The sequence below is a fragment of the Trichosurus vulpecula genome, chromosome 1 (genome assembly GCF_011100635.1).
Source record: "Trichosurus vulpecula isolate mTriVul1 chromosome 1, mTriVul1.pri, whole genome shotgun sequence".
NCBI lineage: Eukaryota > Metazoa > Chordata > Mammalia > Diprotodontia > Phalangeridae > Trichosurus > Trichosurus vulpecula.
In genome coordinates this window covers 322,854,272-322,863,475 of record NC_050573.1, presented here as the reverse complement: position 1 = coordinate 322,863,475, position 9,204 = coordinate 322,854,272, and positions in this window count along the sequence as shown.

Below are 9,204 nucleotides of genomic sequence, written 5' to 3'. Positions count from 1 at the left end.
CTTGGCTCTTCTTTTCAATGCAAGTTTCAAATACAGCTCCAAAAGACTGATGATTGAAATAGCTATTCACATCCACACATCAGTAAGGCAAGATTTATGACCTTTGGCATAACCATCAACGTGCCCGAATGTTTCTGAATTAGGAAGTGTAAGAAATTCTCTACGTAGAAGGCTGAGGAAGTATAACATTTATTTAGACACAAGAAAATCCAATCCCAGGAGCAGTAATTCCAATTCCATATAGTAGCAATAATATTCCAAAGCCAGTGAACCCACTTCAATGTAGCAACAAGGAAATTGTAACAAAGTATTACAGCGAGGAGCCGAGCCATCTTGCACCCCCTGCCCCACCCCCGGTAGGGCATTCCTGTAAACAATCACTCACAAATCCTAACTCAGATCAGCACTCTCTCCTCCGGCTCTGCCCTCTTTGATGTCCTTGATCTCTGCAATTCTCTCTTGTTCTGCACTCTCTGCTCTGCAGTCTCTCTCAATGCTGACTCCCCCTCAATGTCTGCCCCATCAATGTCATCTCGATGTCTGCTTCTGAATCCTGCTGCTCTCAGTTCTGTAGCTCCTAGTTCTGCTGCTTTCAGTTCTGGGCTCTCTTTTTATATGGTCCTGCCAGCATCTGATTGACTAGAATCAGTGCACATATCATTGGCTTGTGTCCTAGCATCTCCCTGTACAGCCCTGAGAGCTCCGTGCACACATCAGCTTAACTAGCAAAAGGATGTGGGCCTTGGGCATCATGCTTAGTTAGTGGAAGGGTTTGGGCCTGTCTCTAATCAGGCCTCCCTCTGTTGGCCTCACCTGAGGCCTATTCAATGGGCAGGAAAGAACTTTTAAGATCCAGAGAAATAATGATTCTGAGTGTATATTGAGGCAAACTATTTGCTCTCCTATTTTTCCCTTCATTTTTGGTTTCCTTTCTTCTTTCTCATGATAAATTCCATTGGTTATGATTCTTCTTTACACCTTGACTATTGTGTAAATAAGTTTAATGCTAAGGTATATGTAGAACCTATGTCGAGTTACATGCCCTCTTGGGGTGGGGACAGAGAGGAGGAGAGGGAGGGAAAGAAAATTTGCACCTTAAAAATTTGTGGAACTCAGTGTTGTAAACTAAAAATAAATAAATAAATTTTAAGAAAAAGTACTTTAATAGGCTGCTATCCATTTTTTGTGTTGAACAAATTATTCTCCAGATGGTAAATCTTAAAACCCTTATTTCTCAAATTTGAAGTATGACTCATTATAAATAAAATGATTGAGTTAAACACATTTAAATACAAGAAAGCCAGGTTAGCAATTAGATGCCTCATTGATAATGCAAGCTTTACTTGACTACATTAAAAATATGTTTTTTTTTTAAATCAAACAGAAACAGATCTTTATTCTGTAGTTGATATCCTATTAGAAGCATATCACATCTACCACTGATCCATGAAATCATCATCTTACAATCTCAATTGAAAGGAAATTCAAGGACCACCAAATTCAATCTCTGGGTAGTAATATTTTCTACATCATTCCCGAACATAGATTATTCAGGCTTCACTTAAAGACTTTTAGTGAGGCAGAGCTGTCTACCTCCCATTGGAAGGCTATAACATTTAGGAAGGTTCACTTGATGTGGGAACTAAACCTTTTTTGTGGTATCATAATCTCCATTGCTTTCTATGGACACTCTTGAGCTTATTATTTTTCTTCCTAATATATGGCTTCAATAATTGAACAAAAGTAGAAAGATTATGGAAGAATAGAGAGAAACTATACCATATTCATTTTGGACCATATTACCTAGTGAATCCCAAACTGTATTTGCTTTTTTTGGCTGTCATATCATAACTACCAATTCCTATCAACTTAGAATTCACTAAAACACAAAGATGTCTTTTTCAGACAAATCAAATAGCTAGCTATCCATCTTCCATTTTGAAATTTTTGATCTGATATTGTTTAATCCAAATTAGAGAGGCTATAAATTTATCCTAATAAATGACATCCAATTAGATTCGTCCATGTTCTAACCTAAGATATTTTTGTATCTTGGCTCTGGCATATAACTTATCTATTCCTCCAACTTTTTGGCATCTAAAAATTTGATAAGCATTAGGCACATTTCTGCCTTTCTTAAAATAATTGATAAAAAAGTTTAAAATGCATTCCCATAACTTCTGAAAAGCAATTATTAAGAGTTACTTAAATTACTTAAAATTGTATACCTAAAGACAAGTTTATCATATATATTTTTAAAAAGGTAACACTTTATGCCTTGGTAATTCATTAAAATTGTAATGAATTAACTCCCTTCTCCACCCACCAAAAAAAAAAAAAAACAAATTAAGAAACAAAACCCAGTAACTGGCCCTAGAATCCTAATATCCTTGCATTATAAGTTGTATTCTGTCAATATACTGAGGAAGTGCCATACTTATTGGAATAAAACAATATATTACACTCAGGGTGTGATTGATAAAAGTTTTTCTTTTTGCCCTTAAAAGTGGTCTTTTAAAAAAGAAGGTTAATGAATATTAGGAAGCCAGAGAAGCATAAACTTTATGTACCTGTTAAATATTTTCTCCAGAGATAATATCAGTGGTTGTGTCTGCCATGATCACAGAATATTTATAACTGTTAAGTTACAAATATACCATGGGGAAAAAAATGAAGATATCCCTATGTAGAAATGTTATCAAATGATGAAAAATGAACTAAACTTTGATTCAATTATCATTGTACGGCTGGTCAGAGGAATATTAAATAGGTACTTGTGACCTTACATTCAAATGAATTTAATCAATTTTATTTAGTTTTCACTAAGTGTAGGGCATTGTTGGAGGAAATGAATATATGAATCAACCCCTCTGCTCAAGGAATTTGATTCTCTTGGAGGAAAGCAACATGTATACAAGTAATCAGAAGAGAAAGAGAAAATGAATTGATGGAGGACATCAGGAAAGGTTTCCCAGAGAAAGTGGCCCCTAAACTGAATAGGGAAGGAAGTAATTTTTCTATTTCTAGGTTATAAATTAGAAAAAAAAAGCCTCAGCTTTAGAAATTGAAATAAAATGTTGATGTATTATAAATATAGTAGAGAATATCTCTACTCATAAAAGATGTAATATAAAAATGTCAATCAATGTTTTACTCTGATTTAAGCCCAAATTATACAGCAACTTTTTTTTTCTTTTTAAATTTAGCTTTCTTCTAAATCCAAGCACTTATAGACAGAATTAACCAAAATGTTACAAAGCACATGCCCTCCTACATCTCTATACCACAAGACAATTTGAAGTAATATTAATAGGAATTCAGACTAAAGAAAAGGTCACACCATGTGAAAATACAATTGTGGGGGGTGGAGCCAAGATGGCCCCATGAAAACGGTGTCTTACTGGAGCTCTCTCACAATTTCTATCAGATTCCTACAAGAAAAAAAAATGAATCTGAGCAGATTTGAGAGAGTTAGAAAGTACGAGCAGCCTGAGTAAGGTAAATTTCCAAGCCGGAGAGCACGAAAGGACAACAGGACTCATTTGTAGTCTGGGAGATCACGTGGTGTGGGAAGCTGCTCCAGACAGCACCAAAGCAGAAACGGCTGCAAAAACAAACATGCAGGATAGACTGGGAGAAAGCTGGGCACTGGAAAATGGGCAGAGATCCCCAGGTCTCCCAACATAGGATGGCAGTATGTGGAAGCGACTAGAGGCAGCGCAAGGCCTCTGGCTGTGAGACATTAACTCCTGAGGCTTGCAGCCCAGAGGTATGAAATGCATCTTCTTTAACTTCCAGGAGACATAATGGCCAGGTAAACGACTCTAATCACTCCTCCCCCAACCCAGAGAATTCCTCGGAAATAAACGCTGGAATAGAGGAGACAGAAGTGGGGCTTCAGTGGCCGAGAAGTGGGAGCTCCTGAGTCCCAGTGGGACAGAACCAGCAGGGGTCAACACCAGGACCCCAAATGTACCCTTGGTCCCCCAGGGGAAGTGCCAGGCACCAGCTCAAACAACAAAGAGCAGAGACCACTGCTGAAGAACAATAGTGCTGGAGAGTAACCCTAGGGGAAGAGACTTCAGACAGCCAGACCCCTCCCCCACACCTCAGGAAACTGAAGGCTATAGTTCACTAAGCCAGTAACTAGACTCACAATCCACAGAATAAGAAACCTGGGAGAGAGAGCACTGAGCCCCAAAGGCAGAAATCTATTGTTAAGCCAGACAGAGGGAACAGGGTGAGTTGAATATGAAGGGCTGGCATCTAAAAAATATCAAATTAAGGGGTGAGAGAGGAGTATATTGAGAGAAGGAGAAAGTTAGAGATAGAATGGGGTAAATTATCTCACCTAAAAGTGTCAAGAAAAAACAGTTCTGTAGGAAGGGAAGAGGGGACAGGTGGGGGAGAATGGGTGAATCTTGCTCTCACTGGATTTGACCTGAGGAGGGAATAACATACACACTCAATTGGGTTTTTTACCCCACAGGAAAGACAGAGGAAGAAGATGAAAAATGGGGGACGATGGAAGGGAGGGAAGATAGGGGGAGGAGGTAATCAAAATCAAACATTTTGAAAAAGGACAGGGTCAAGGGAGAAAATTCAATAAAGGGGGATAGGTTAGGAAGGAACAAAATACAGTTATTCTTTCACAAAATGAGTATTGTGGAAGGGTTTTCCATAACAATACACTTGTGGCCTATGTTGAATTGCTTACCTTCTTAGGGAGGGTGGGTGGGGAGGGAAGAGGAGAGAGAATTTGGAACTCAAAGTTTTAAAAACAGATGTTAATACAATTTAATCTTGCCCTACAGGAAATGAAGGGAAAAGGTGATGGGAGGGAAGTGGGGTGACAGAAGGGAGGGCTGAAAGGGGAATGAAGCAACCAGAATATCTGCCATCGTGGAGTGGGCGGGAGTTTGGAAATGGGGAGAAAATTCATAATTCAAACTCTTTTGAAAATCAGTGATGAAAACTTGATATATTAAATAAATTAAAAAAAAAGATTCAACTCCATCTAGTACAGGGCAACAATCATTTAATCTTGTAAAACTTTTCAATTTCTTCTTTGACCATTCCACCCCAGAATTTAAAAGGACCTGATCCCTATAAAATAGATTTATTTTAAATAGTACTAAAACCAATCAATTTAAGCTTTTTGGAAGATGCTCATCTAGAGTTTGGTTTTTATCCTCAATACCCAGGACTTAGCTTTCAGTCTTGACCATTTACATACTTTCCTAGTGGATAGCCTTCACCTCTTCAATGGTTTTCCAAGTTCTAAATCCTCCACAGAACCTGTTTTGCTCATTTTCATGGCCAATGGAACACATTTTTTACTCCTCCTCATTCCACCAGGAAAACTCTTCACATCCTTGGAGTAGAGCCTAGTCAGTTCCCCTTAACTTACCAAGAGAGTTTTGCCAAAGTGTGGGCACTGCATACCAGGTCATCACCAGTCTTTTTGACACATGGCATGACACGTGGACTTTGATATATCTGGAAAAGAGATTGAGACTGACAACTTTATCAGACATATCTCTATGATGTCATTGGTCTTTTTTTTTTTGAAAACAAAGAATGAACAATAACAAACACTTCTGCAGTGAAAAAAATTGGAAAGGACTTTAAATTAGAGCAATATTTATTTATTTTTTATTTATTTAATTTTAAGTTTATGGAATAAAACAAACATTTCTATAGCATAGTATATTTAAAAAAAGATGATTGTCCAAGGAACTGAAAATTTATTATGTACAATTTTCTCTTCTTTTAAATTTATTTATTTTGTAATTTACCTTTTCTTCCCTCTCTTTGTCTCTAGAGATGGCTACCATTAGATACAAATATGTGTGTAATATAAATGGGTATTTACATATACATATATGTATATGTATGTATATATGTATGTATAAAATCATTCTATACATACTTTTATTTGTTAATTTCTTCCCTGGATATAGATAGCATCTTCTTTGATGTGTCCTTTAAAATTAATTTGGGCATTTATAATAATCAAAATGATTTACTCACTCAAGGTTTTTCTTAAAACAATATTATTGTAACTATGTACAATGTCTCTTGGTTCTGCTCATTTCACTTTTCATTATTTCATGCACGTCTGTCCATGTTTGTCCAAGGTCATCAAACTCATCATTTCTCATAGAATAGTATTATTCTATTACAATAACATGCCACAACTTGTTCAGCCACTCCCCAAATGATAGGCATCCACATAATTTCCAGTTCTTTGCCACCATGAAGCAAGGACCTATCAATATTTTAGATCATATAAGTTCTCTTCTTATTTGTTTCATTTCATTTTATTTAAAATTAAAAAGATTTATAAAATATTTCCACACTATTTTAATTGTTTTGCTTATTCACCTTTCTGAAATTAATTTGTTGATATTAAAAACAAAAACTTATCTTTTAATTGACCAGAGAAATTTCCATTATAGACACATATCTTCACAAATGACACTGGGCTGAAACTTGCCTCTGTACCTTCTATTATGACTCTACCTTATCCAATGGCACATTAAAATATTCCCATAGATCTTGACGACTCAACTATAGTATATAGTGTATAGTGCCATTTGAATTTCAGGATTCATGCTTAAAAAGGGTGTGGAGTCTGCATATGTTGTAATTATGTCATTTAAGGAAAGAAATGCTATCATAACTCTGTTTAATATTCTTCAAAACAAATATTGTGCATAATTTCAGGTTTTTTTAATATTACATTGAAGTCTCTACTCTCACTCATGGGCACTCTATTGTTCTAATGCTGCCCTTTGGTATTATATTTCATTTCAATTAATGTATAGCCTCTTCCCCTTGGTCCTTCAGTTTACTAATCTGTTAAATGAGGCAGCTGGAGTACATTACATCTGAGGTTACTTCCAGTTCTTAATCTCTGATTTTATATTGATATCTCTTCTGGAAGCTTGCCCATAGCCTCAGGGCTATTTCAACTCTTGTATGATTCAGGCCCAAAGCTATATCTAGCCTAGCAGCAAGAATCCTTTAGGCAACATCAAACTTTTGAACTCATATTTAGTCTCTCCTCTCACAGTGGCAATTCCCTCAGGCCATATTTGGGTAGAGGTAAATTATCCCTTTAAAATTCCCTCATGTCTCAGGTAGATAGCTTATGTCCCTGAAGATCACTGTGATGTAGAAGATATGATTGGGGGGAGAAAAAACAGGGGTGATTAGAGACTAGTGTTTTTGTATTTGCAACTAAATTATACTTCCCCAAGAATAGCATAATATCTAGACCAATTGGTAGTTGGTGCAAATTCTCTCATTTCTTTATGATCAACCTGGAATTGAATCCCAGAGAATAAAATTTTCCTTTTCTTTAATAAATTTAGAGGAAAATAAAGTGGGCTTAGTCTAATTCATTTTGGCTCAATGGGCATGGAATTTAGGTTTATGGGTGTAGAGTTCTTGAAACCTAGTTGTAACAAAGAAATTTTCTATAGCTTACTCAGATCAAGCTTCATTGGCGGTTATCTTGTGATGATACTTTATTTTCATTTTATTTTTATGGTTTAGCAATTCTAATCTGTCCATTACCTGATTTTTTTTAAAAATAAGGTAGAAATATACTCAAAGTACTTCATAAACTATATCTGATTAATATATAAAGAAGCCAGTCAGCCAATAAACTTTTAATTACCATTAATCACCCCTAATTAATTAATTAATTACCCAGTCATTATGCTAAGCAGCAATGATGTAAAGAAAGGCAAAAAGAAGGTTCTTACTTTCAAAGGCCTTATAGTCTAATAGGAGAGCCAACATGCAAACAATTGTGCTCAAACAAGGTATTTACAGGGTAAGTTGGAAATAATCAACATAGAAAAATCACTAGAATTTTGGGGGGATTAGGAAAGGCTTCCTGTAGTAGTTTTCATTTTAACAGGGACTTGAAGAAAGACAGGGAAGCAAGGAGGCAAATATCAGGATCGGGAGCATTATAGCTATAGGGGAAAGTCAGTGAAAATGCCAAAAGTGAGAAGATAGAACATCTTGCTTGAGGAAGCATGAGGCCAGTGTCATTGAATCACAGAGGACTTGTATGGTAAATGGTGTAGATTAGAAAGGTGGGAGACAGGTACACCTAACAGAGGATTTTATATTTGATCTTAGAAATAATCGAGAGCCAGTGGAATTTATTGAGAAGGAAATGACATATTAGGACCTATGCTTTAGAAAGATCACTTGGGAGACTGCATAAAGGATAAACAGTAGCAGGGAAAACTTGTGTCAGGAAGACCAACCAGCAGATTATAGTACTAGTCCAGGCTTGAGTTTGTGATGAGGAGGAATATTTGAGAGATGTTATAATCACAGTCCCTGGCAACAGATTGGATATAGGATGGAAGAGGTGAAACAAAGTGAGGAGCCCTGCATGACACCTATTTTGCAAGTCTGGATGAGTAGGAGGATCCAAGTAACCTATAGAGGAATAAGGAAGTGAGGAAGATAAGATACTCTGGGGAGAGAGATTGCAAAGTCAGTTTTGGACATGTTGAGTTTATGATGTCAATAAGACATGTAATACATGATGTTCAATAAGCATTTGGAGATGTGAAACTACAAGTCAGATTAGGTCTGGATTGGTAGATTTGAGAATCATCAGCAGAGAAATGATAATTAATTCTATGAGGGCTGATGAGATCACCAAGTGAAAGACTATAGAGGGAAGCAGTCAGTGGACAGGGAGAGATTTAAGATAGAAAAGAGTGGGAATGGTAAAGAGGGAATTCTGTTGAAGAAGACAGGATGGAATGGGATCACTCTGATGAGTAAAAATGGTGCCTTTGAAAAGAGAAGTGCCCCATCAATATGTGAGACAGAAATGAAGGAAGGGAAAGTGCCAGAAAGCACTTGGGTTATGTGAGATGAGGAAGAGGAAAGAAGAGAGGATTCTTGGTGAATGGCCCCAGAAATGAAAATTTATATTGCTTACCTGTAGGATCCATCTCTAAGAAGGCAGTGTTTAACTTCATAAAAAAATGTAATAAAATCTTAGAGAGATAAAGGAATCTTAGTGTGTTGGTAAGCAAAATGGTCTCTTAGCACTCTTAGCACTCAGTTCAACCAAGTGCCCTTTGTTTCCTTTGATTAATTGAGCATATTTCATCGAGTTTTACTTGGTGCTAAGCCACAGGCCCAAATCCCTATTAGGTA